At 39.4% G+C, this 10,514-nt stretch overlaps 1 pseudogene; it reads left to right on the forward strand.

Moving 5' to 3' along the window:
• Positions 1-6,708: 6,708 nt before the first annotated feature.
• On the forward strand, positions 6,709-7,495 carry LOC101324950 (retinal rod rhodopsin-sensitive cGMP 3',5'-cyclic phosphodiesterase subunit delta pseudogene; annotated as a pseudogene).
• The last annotated feature ends 3,019 nt before the right edge of the window (positions 7,496-10,514 follow it).

The raw sequence follows: 10,514 nt of genomic DNA on the forward strand, positions 1-10,514 counted from the left end.
CCCACCAACAGAGCACAAGTGTTCTCTTTTCTCTACATCCTCACCAACACTTGTTATTTCTTGTCTTTTTGCTAATAACCGTTGTAACAGATGTGAGTGATATCTCATTGTGGTTTTGATTTGCATTTTTCTGATAATTGGTGATGTTGAGCATCTTTTCATGTACGTTTTGGCCATCTGTATGTCCAGCGTTTTTAGACTAGGATGGAACTGTATGTAAAATTATGTATAAAAATGTTCATTTTTCTCTGGGGAGAGGGTCCATAGCTTCCATCACATATTCACAGGTGTCTATTACAGAGAAAAGAGTAAGAACCATTTTTATGAATTAATATATCTATGGAAATGTTTTTACTTTGTCCCTATTCGTTTCTTACAAAAGAATTTTTTTAAGTATCAGTAGTTGTTCTACAGACAATAGAACCAACACAGATAGAATCACTTAGAATAATTCCTAATGCTTCTTCCAAACCTCTACTGTCCTCACTTATGCTAAGTGTCTTGCTTTGGCTGGATTGAAGTACTGAATAATGCAGTCCCAGACATGGTGTACAAGGACCTCACCATCTGTCACAGGCATCTTCCTCTCCTCTCCTTTTAGTATTAGGAGGCTTCTGCTGTTTTCACAAGGAATCTTTACTCTGGCACACACTATCAAAGTTCCCAAATGATCCCTTTTTTCTCATGCCAACACTTCTGGCTCATCCCACGGTTTTGGTTAAGAGTTTAAGGGGAATAAAACCTCTTCTAACAGGGCCAATCTCAACACGAGATCATTAGCTTTTTCTGATGAACTTTAGAAAAAGGAAGTGGAAAGTAAACATTGAGCTTATTATTAAAAACCTGCTTCTTTAATTTTTTGCAAAAGCTATCTCTCTCTTGCTGATTATTAATGACTTTTTTTCTGTATCTTTCTCCTTTCTCTCTTATTTACTTTGGGATTCACTTCCCCCCAGTGACTTAATTTAGTCATGTTCTCATTAGTGCAACTTCTACTCCAGCAGATTTCCTGGGCTTTCACATCAGTGCATTTCCATATGATAAACTCCATTAACAACTCTGAACGTTCAGGAATAAGGAAGCAGTCATTCAGTACCATGGGCTCTACCTCATTTGCCCCTATCTTCTGATCCAACTTTCTTGGCTATCTTGGAGCTTCTTCATCAGATAATTCCATCAGCAGAAAATTAGGGCTGAGCTGTGGCAACAAAACTCATGGCTGAACAGACGCATTTCCTAGCAGGTACTGTCCATATATGTCATCGTTATCGGTAAAAAATATATTTTTAGACCCAAGGAAGACATAACCCCTTAGAATGTTTTTTTAAGCCATTTTTCAAATCGTGGTATAGATTTGTCCTGATACGCTCATCTTTTTCTTCCAATCTCCAAGGCTTCTCCATACATGATTAGGCATATAGCATCATCTGGGTTATGGAATCAAAAAACTAAATGAGCCACAATGGACTATTTAATCTGACATTCTAAGTAATGTTTATCAACCTATACTGTATGTTGGTAGCAACTGGGGAGTCTTAAAAAAATTGACACTTGGGTCTCATCACCGAAGGTTCTGATTTAATTGGTTGGGGGTGGGGTTTAGGCAGTGCAGATCTTTAAAAGCTAATATAGTGACAGGCAAAGTTGAGGACCAGCCGTCTAAAGTAATCAACAGGACCAACACAATCAGCTTCAATCAATGAAGCCAAAATAGTGCTATCTGCATGATGTCATAATTCTATTTTAAGACAGTAGAGGGCAGAGTTGACAAATTTATATAGAGATAAACTGTCTTAGGAAATAGCAATTAGTAATGTAATATTTAGGTAATCCAACGTAAACATTGTACTCTGTGGTCATCTTTTGTCACAAAGCTTTCACTTACTGCTAAACACAGATTACTTTTTGTATGTTGGAATTTACTGGGAAGCCCCTTACAGGTGCGTGATCAATAGTGTTATTACATAATTTGTGCATTTTTGAGAGTGCAAAGTAACACTATTAATGATTCTGCCAGGACAAGTGTAAACCACGATTGACTTAGGTAAGGTGGGACATATGGTCACCCTATGGTCACCATGTCTTCTGTGGGATCCAGAAGAAGAGCTAGAATCTGAACATGGCTTTACGAATTAAAGTAACCAGTAGTAATTATGTACTTAAGCTGATTATTACAGTCTTCAGTATTATTTTTATGTATGTTCATCTATCACTGTTTAGGCACCTTGGGCAATTGAAAAGAAACTAAAGACGTGCTTTTAGGTATCAGGAATTATACAGTCTGCTTGGGAAGAGAAGATTAATACCTCAAGCTGCTTTGGTAAATAAAATGCAAGAACGTCCTCAAAAATTCTTTCAGTATCAAGGTGATGGTGGCCTCATAGAATGAGTTTGGGAGTGTTCCTCCCTCTGCTATATTTTGGAAGAATTTGAGAAGGATAGGTGGTTAGCTCTTCTCTAAATGTTTGATAGAATTCGCCTGTGAAGCCATCTGGTCCTGGGCTTTTGTTTGTTGGAAGATTTTTAATCACAGTTTCAATTTCAGTGCTTGTGATTGGTCTGTTCATATTTTCTATTTCTTCCTGATTCAGTCTTGGCAGGTTGTGCATTCCTAAGAATTTGTCCATTTCTTCCAGGTTGTCCATTTTATTGGCATAGAGTTGCTTGTAGTAATCTCTCATGATCTTTTGTATTTCTGCAGTGTCAGTTGTTACTTCTCCTTTTTCATTTCTAATTCTATTGATTTGAGTCTGCTCCCTTTTTTTCTTGATGAGTCTGGCTAATGGTTTATCAATTTTGTTTATCTTCTCAAAGAACCAGATGGAGAGATATACCATGTTCTTGGATTGGAAGAATCAACATTGTGAAAATGACTCTACTACCCAAAGCAATCTACAGATTCAATGCAATCCCTATCAAACTACCACTGGCATTTTTCACAGAACTAGAACAAAAAATTGCACAATTTGTATGGAAACACAAAAGACCCCGAATAGCCAAAGCAATCTTGAGAACAAAAAATGGAGCTGGAGGAATCAGGCTCCCTGACTTCAGACTATACTACAAAACTACAGTAATCAAGAGAGTATGGTACTGGCACAAAAACAGAAAGATAGATCAATGGAACAGGATAGAAAGCCCAGAGATAAACCCACGCACATATGGTCACCTTATCTTTGATAAAGGAGGCAGGAATGTACAGTGGAGAAAGGACAGCCTCTTCAATAAGTGGTGCTGGGAAAACTGGACAGCTACATGTAAAAGAATGAAATTAGAACACTCCCTAACACCATACACAAAAATAAACTCAAAATGGATTAAAGACCTAAATGTAAGGCCAGAAACTATCAAACTCTTATAGGAAAACATAGGCAGAACACTCTATGACATAAATCACAGTAAGATCCTTTTTGACCCACCTCCTAGGGAAATGGAAATAAAAACAAAAATAAACAAATGGGACCTAATGAAACTTCAAAGCTTTTGCACAGCAAAGGAAACCATAAACAAGACGGAAAGACAACCCTTAGAATGGGAGAAATTATTTGCAAATGAAGCAACTGACAAAGGATTAATCTCCAAAATTTATAAGCAGCTCATGCAGCTCAATAACAAAAAAACAAACAACCCAATCCAAAAATGGGCAGAAGACCTAAATAGACATTTCTCCAAAGAAGGTATACAGACTGCCAACAAACACATGAAAGAATGCTCAACATCATTAATCATTAGAGAAATGCAAATCAAAACTACAATGAGATATCATCTCACACCAGTCAGAATGGCCACCATCCAAAAATCTAGAAACAATAAATGCTGGAGAGGGTGTGGAGAAAAGGGAACACTCTTGCACTGCTGGTGGGAATGTGAATTGGTACAGCCACTATGGAGAACAGTATGGAGGTTCCTTAAAAAACTACAAATAGAACTACCATATGACCCAGCAATCCCACTACTGGGCATATACCCTGAGAAAACCATAATTCAAAAAGAGTCATGTACCAAAATGTTCATTGCAGCTCTATTTACAATAGCCCAGAGATGGAAACAACCTAAGTGTCCATCATCGGATGAATGGATAAAGAAGATGTGGCACATATATACAATGGAATATTACTCAGCCATAAAAAGAAACGAAATTGAGCTATTTGTTATGAGGTGGATAGACCTAGAGTCTGTCATACAGAGTGAAGTAAGTCAGAAAGAGAAAGACAAATACTGTATGCTAACACATATATATGGAATTTAAGAAAAAAAAATGTCATGAAGAACCTAGGAGTAAGACAGGAATAAAGACACAGACCTACTGGAGAATGGACTTGAGGATATGGGGAGGGGGAAGGGTAAGCTGTGACAAAGCGAGAGAGAGGCATGGACATATATACACTACCAAACGTAAGGTAGATAGCTAGTGGGAAGCAGCCGCATAGCACAGGGAGGTCAGCTCGGTGCTTTGTGACCCTCTGGAGGGGTGGGATAAGGAGGGTGGGAGGGAGGGAGATGCAAGAGGGAAAAGATATGGGAACATATGTATATGTATAATTGATTCACTTTGTTATAAAGCAGAAACTAACACACCATTGTAAAGCAATTATACTCCAATAAAGATGTAAAAAAAAAAAAAAATTCTTTCAGGGTGACTTCCTGGCAGTCCAGTTGTTAAGACTTAGCGCTTCCACTGCAGGGGGCATGGGTTTGATCCCTGGTGTAGGAACTAAGATCCCATATGCTGCGTGGTGCAGCAAAAAGAAAAAAAAAATCTAATCTGATTAGGACTTTAAAAAAATTCTTTCAAGAAGCAGAATATGATAAATAAAATAAATAATAAATACATTCATAAAAAATACTATCCTTAATTCTATATAGGCTGTCTTTGACTTAAAGTGATTCCACTTACAGTTTCCCACCATGGTCCCTACATACCTCTAGAACTTCCAGCAGGCAAAGACCAGTTGACTTCCTGAGCTTCTTGTGGTCTGAACCTTAGAAATTGTCTTCCTTGTGAGCGTAGCTCCTCTCATGTGCCCCCTCTTGCTTCTGGATAGTTAAGCTATACAGCCATTGACCCCAAATTGAATCAAGGAATTTAATTTTAGCACAGAAGACACGATGCAATTGGTGACAAGCAAATAACATGGAACTAATAAATTCAAGTTGGCAAGCGAAGGATCCCTCAAGTAGGGTGCATTAGAAGCTTAGCTCTTGGTGAGAGCCTCCTGCTGGGTGTGGCAGCCACACCCCACACTTTTTGCATGACAACTTCAGTGTTGACCTGTATTTAATTTATGATCTCCCACAAGATTCTGTTTTCCTACCTGTTTTCTACTTGGGTCAAAACTGTTAGTTACCATTTTGTATTTAGGAAGCTTATTCTTCCTCCTTTGCTGACTCAGTATGTATGAATCCCTCTTTGATTTAATCTACTTTCTGATAATTCTGCATTTTTTCAAAGTTGAGAGATAATTGATAAATATCAAGATTGATTAGGCAACCTTAGGAAACTCAAATAATTAAAGCACGGGTAGTAAAGAACACAAAGTTATGGGATTAATCTTGTCATAAGACCGTTAGCCTTGGATTGGGCCAGTCTGATGGCTTGATAAATCTTCCCATTGTGCATGGGATGGACTGGTAAGGGAGGGAGCATGAGTCAGGCAAATCCGCCTCCAACACGTGATGACTGAGATGATGGAGAAAAACAGATCAGCTGTGCCCAATTTGTGTAACAAGGGCTGTTTTTTACCTTCATGGCACATATTTATTTCATTATCTGAGTTGTTGATGAAAATATTCAGGCATTGTTGTTGTTTTTTTTTTTTTTTTTTTTTTGCGGTACGCGGGCCTCCCACTGCTGTGGCCTCTCCCGTTGCGTAGCACAGGCTCCGGACGCGCAGGCTCAGCGGCCATGGATCACGGGCCCAGCCGCTCCGCGGCACGTGGGATCTTCCCAGACCGGGGCACGAACCCGCGTCCCCTGCATCGGCAGGCGGACTCTCAACCACTGCGCCACCAGGGAAGCCCTCAGGCATTGTTTTCCTTTAGTTCACTGCTGTTTTGTCCTTGCCCTGGCCCTCTTCTCTACCAAAACTTGCTCATAGGAAAGGAATTAATATTTGCTGCTTATATTTAACTATATTTCCCCCAAAATGAAATAACTTTGTTGCTTGTTATGAAAATGTTCTATACGTATAAATACCCAAACATCATCGAAAAATAGAGAAGGAAGTAAGAATTACTCTTAATCCCACCATCTAGAAATAACTTGAGATTTTTAGGAGTATCCTTCCTTATATAAAATACTTCATTCCTTAGTCAAATGGAAATTATTCGATGGCTACTTTAAAAAAAAAACAACAGTATGTCATGACGTCTTTATCAATAAATATAAAACCATATCATCACTTAACTGGCTACATAGAATTTATACGTGTGTCTACCCACTATACTTGATTTCATCAGTTCCATTGTGATGAATGTTGAACTAATTTCCAATTTTTCCTTTTAAAGAACATTATTGTAACAAACATCTAGTATGTTCTTGCTGTAAGTGTAAAATAATAGAAAGCTAGGAAGGAGAAGGGATCAGGAGCCGGAGCTGAGGGGAAAGAGGCCGGTCCAGGTCTGGGCGCTGCCGCTGCTCGCCCGAGGTCTGCAGGCGGGGCTGCGGCTCAGACCTCAGCTCCTGGGCACAGTCTACAAGGCTCCGCCGGGCCAGCGTGGGAGAGCCGCAGGCGGCGGCCGCCGCATCATGTCAACCAAGGGTGAGCGGGCCAGGGAGATCCTGAGGGGCTTCAAACTAAATTGGATGAACCTTCAGGATGCTGAGACAGGGAAGATACTCTGGCAAGGAAAAGAAGACCTGTCAGGCCCTGGAGTGGAGCATGAAGCCCGTGTTCCCAAGAAAATCCTCAAGTACAAGGCAGTGTCTCGAGAATTGAACTTCTCTTCAGCGGAGCAAATGGAAAAAGTCCGCCTGGAACAAAAAGTTTACTTCAAAGGGCAATGCCTAGAAGAATGGTTCTTCGAGTTTGGCTCTGTGATCCCTAACTCCACAAACACCCGGCAGTCCCTGATAGAGGCAGCGCCCGAGTCCCAGATGATGCCAGCAAGCGTGCTAACTGGAAGTGTTATAGAAACAAAGTTTTTTGACGACGATCTTCTTGTAAGCACATCCAGAGTGAGACTTTTCTACATTTGAGAGAAGAATATGTGTGCATTTCAAGAATTCATTTTTTTAGGGGGAAGGAGGAAACTGTTTACTTTTTTCCTCTATACATTTGATTTTTGATACTTCCACCCCTAATTCCCTCTACGGCAAAACCCACCTGCGGCCACCAGGGGACCAGCTCTGTGTAGGTACCAGATGGCTTTTTTCTCTCAAGCCACCATCTTCAATTGACCAGATTAAACTCCCAATCCCAGACCAGGGCAGAGGGCATGCCTCAACTCCTTCTTGGAGTAGACACGGGGACAAACACATACCACAAGCTGTTCCCGTCACCCTCCCTGCCTCCTTCTTGGGCCCTGCAGGCAACACATCTTCCTTTGGCGCCTGGTTTTGGGAAAATTCAAGTTCCTGACCCACGTTTAGTTTTTTCCTACCATTTCTATTTCATACATGCTCATACATTTAACTTGTAAAATAGACTGTGATATTATTGTTACATAGTGAATTAAAACATATGAATTAAAATAATAAAAAAAATAGAAAACTAGAGCTGAAGGAGTCCTTAGAGACTAGCTAGTTCAATGCCATCATTTTGTGGAAGAAAAAGAAAGGCATAGAGAGGATAAAGGGGAGTAGAAGCCAGGTCTTCTGACTTTACATCTATTAATCTTTTCAGTCTACCCTACTACCATCTTTCTAAAAAATTGCTTGGCTATTAAAATGTCACTAAGTGGCACTGACTATTTTTACTCCAGTAGCCAAAAGCCTGTGTCTTAAAACTTAACTCTTCCCAGGGTTATTTGCATTTTAATATTTGTTGTTAGTTATGCAATAAGTTAAAAGATTTATATATATATGTATATATATATAATATATAAAATCTTTAGAATGAGGTCAGGGAATACCTCAAGTACTTGAAATCGTATGTGACAAGCTCTTACTTCAATTTCTGGCCATATTTAGTAGACGTGAGGAGTGGGAGTTGAGAAATAGGTTTAGGCAGTAGTTGGGGTCTGTAACAGAATACTGATGCTCACTCACAGCTTTGAAACACTTCCAAAAGAAGGGTCTAAAGCTTTGGCTTATTTCAGTTTCTGCTATGGAAGGTCCGGAGCTAGATGCTTAATTAAGTGTATTTTGATGATTAAGATGATGATGGAATAGAACTAGCAGCACTGAGTTGTTACTTGTACACACTCAGCATAATTGGGGGCTAAATTCTTGATCTAATTATTGACTTAAAAAATTAGTCTATAATGTAGATCATCTACATTAAATATCATGGGATCTGTTAATTTAAAAACCCATGAGAGGGACTTCCCTGGTGGCATAGTGGTTAAGAATCCGCCTGCCAATGCAGAGGACACGGGTTCGAGCCCTGGTCTGGGAAGATCCCACATGCCATGTAGCAACTAAATCCTCCTGCCACAACAACTGAGCCTGTGCTCTAGAGCCCGCGAGCCACAACTACTGAGCCCGTGCACCACAACTACTGAAGCCCATGCCCCTAGAGCCCGTGTACCACAACAAAGACAAGCCACTGCAATGAGAAGCCCGCGCACCACAATGAAGAGTAGCCTCCGTTGCTGCAACTAGAGAAAGCCCGCACGCAGCAACAAAGACCCAACGCAGCCAAAAATAATTAATTTATATAAAAAAAACCCCACAAGATACTGCTTCCTAGATAAATAACTCTTTCATAAGGAAGGGATTTGGAGTTCTATGTGATTTTTGGACAATTACTTGAACTCTGAGTTTCTTGGTTTCTTTATCTGGCAATAAGGATAATGATAGCAATTTACTTCATGAAATTGAATAAAAATGATTATATGGCATTTGGCAAAAAGAAAATGATAAATCTTTTAAAAATAAAATTTGCCATACACAGAGGAACATGAAGAATGGTGTTTTTGATAAGAACCAGTTACTCTACAGAATAAATCATGTTTGAATCTCTTGTAGTCTTTAAAGCATTCAAGAAATATTCAACAGAAGTTGAGCAGCTGCAGAAATATCCCACAGAATAGAAAATGAGATGAATTTGCAGAGGTAATGGAATCTTTCATGGCAGTATCTTTCCAAATTTTATTGAAAATTTCCCAAAGGTTTTGGTTAATACTATGAAAAAAAAAATTGTAAGTTTGGAAACTGCTAACAAATTAAAGCAATTAACAAGATCATTTATGCTGGCAGTAATTATCACACAAACACAAAATTGTTTAATTGGTTGAATTGTTAGCACTCTAGCTGTCGTTCCTTGTTAACAAACTCGAGTTTTAAATTATATTTTCTCTCCTTGATTTGAGTTCCTGGCTTGATAAATATTTATAAAAGAAGAGAACAAAGGTTTCAGGTTTAGACACTTTTGATTATTCACATACAGACTATCCACTCTGTGGAGTACTCAAGACAGAGTGTTAATGTCAACACCAACTCACTGCTTGTAATGCTTTTTGATCCACCTTCCTACGTTCTTAATCCTACGTGCTCAAGGCTTTGGCATACTGGAGCGTGGGGTTTGGAGTGGGGCCACTGCCCCAGGATGAAGTCTGAAAACGGCACTGAGAGGGTGGAGCAAACAGAGACAAAGTCCACAGAGCTGAACCATCACTATTGTATTTGCTGTACCTCATTATGAATGAAACATTGGAAGACGGCAGGTGAACTTGATTGTGGGTGCGAACATAAAACCTACTTAATTGACTTCATTTCTCATCCACAGACAGTAAGTTAGGTATGAATGTGCCAAGGTGGCCGAGGAGCTGGTGAAATTCAGACACAAATATTGCCAATTATGTCTCCGGGAATGTGAATTTATTTAAATAAATTTACTCAAACATAAATAGGAAAGTGATTCTCCTGTAAAGAGTCACAAATATATATTTTTAAGCCAACTAGAAATGACTTTCAATTACCTACTTCTTTGGTTGGCCTCCAGAACTGCAACTCTCTTTTAGTTTGCATGATTTATTTGTTCATTAATTCACTTATTAACTCACTTACTCATCAGGCCTTTCTTAAGTACATCTTGCGTGTCAGGGGCTGTGCTAAGTGCTGGGAAACTTAAAACTGTATCCCAAAAGCAACAGGGAACCATTGGATGATTTCAAGTAGTGGAGTGACATGATCAGATTTCTTTTTTAGAAAGTGTACTTTGGCTACTATGTGGGGGAAGAATTGAAGGAGAGTGAAACTGGAGAATGGGACAGCAGTTAGGAGATTTATAAGAAGAAATTCATGTGAGAAAAGATGAGGCCTGGGTTATGGACTGAATTGTGGCCTGCACTCCAAATTCATATGTTAAAATGCTAGCCCCAAGTACCTCGGAAAGTGACCAGATTTGGAG

This window comes from Tursiops truncatus, chromosome 2, assembly GCF_011762595.2.
Source record: "Tursiops truncatus isolate mTurTru1 chromosome 2, mTurTru1.mat.Y, whole genome shotgun sequence".
In the NCBI taxonomy this organism is placed as follows: domain Eukaryota; kingdom Metazoa; phylum Chordata; class Mammalia; order Artiodactyla; family Delphinidae; genus Tursiops; species Tursiops truncatus.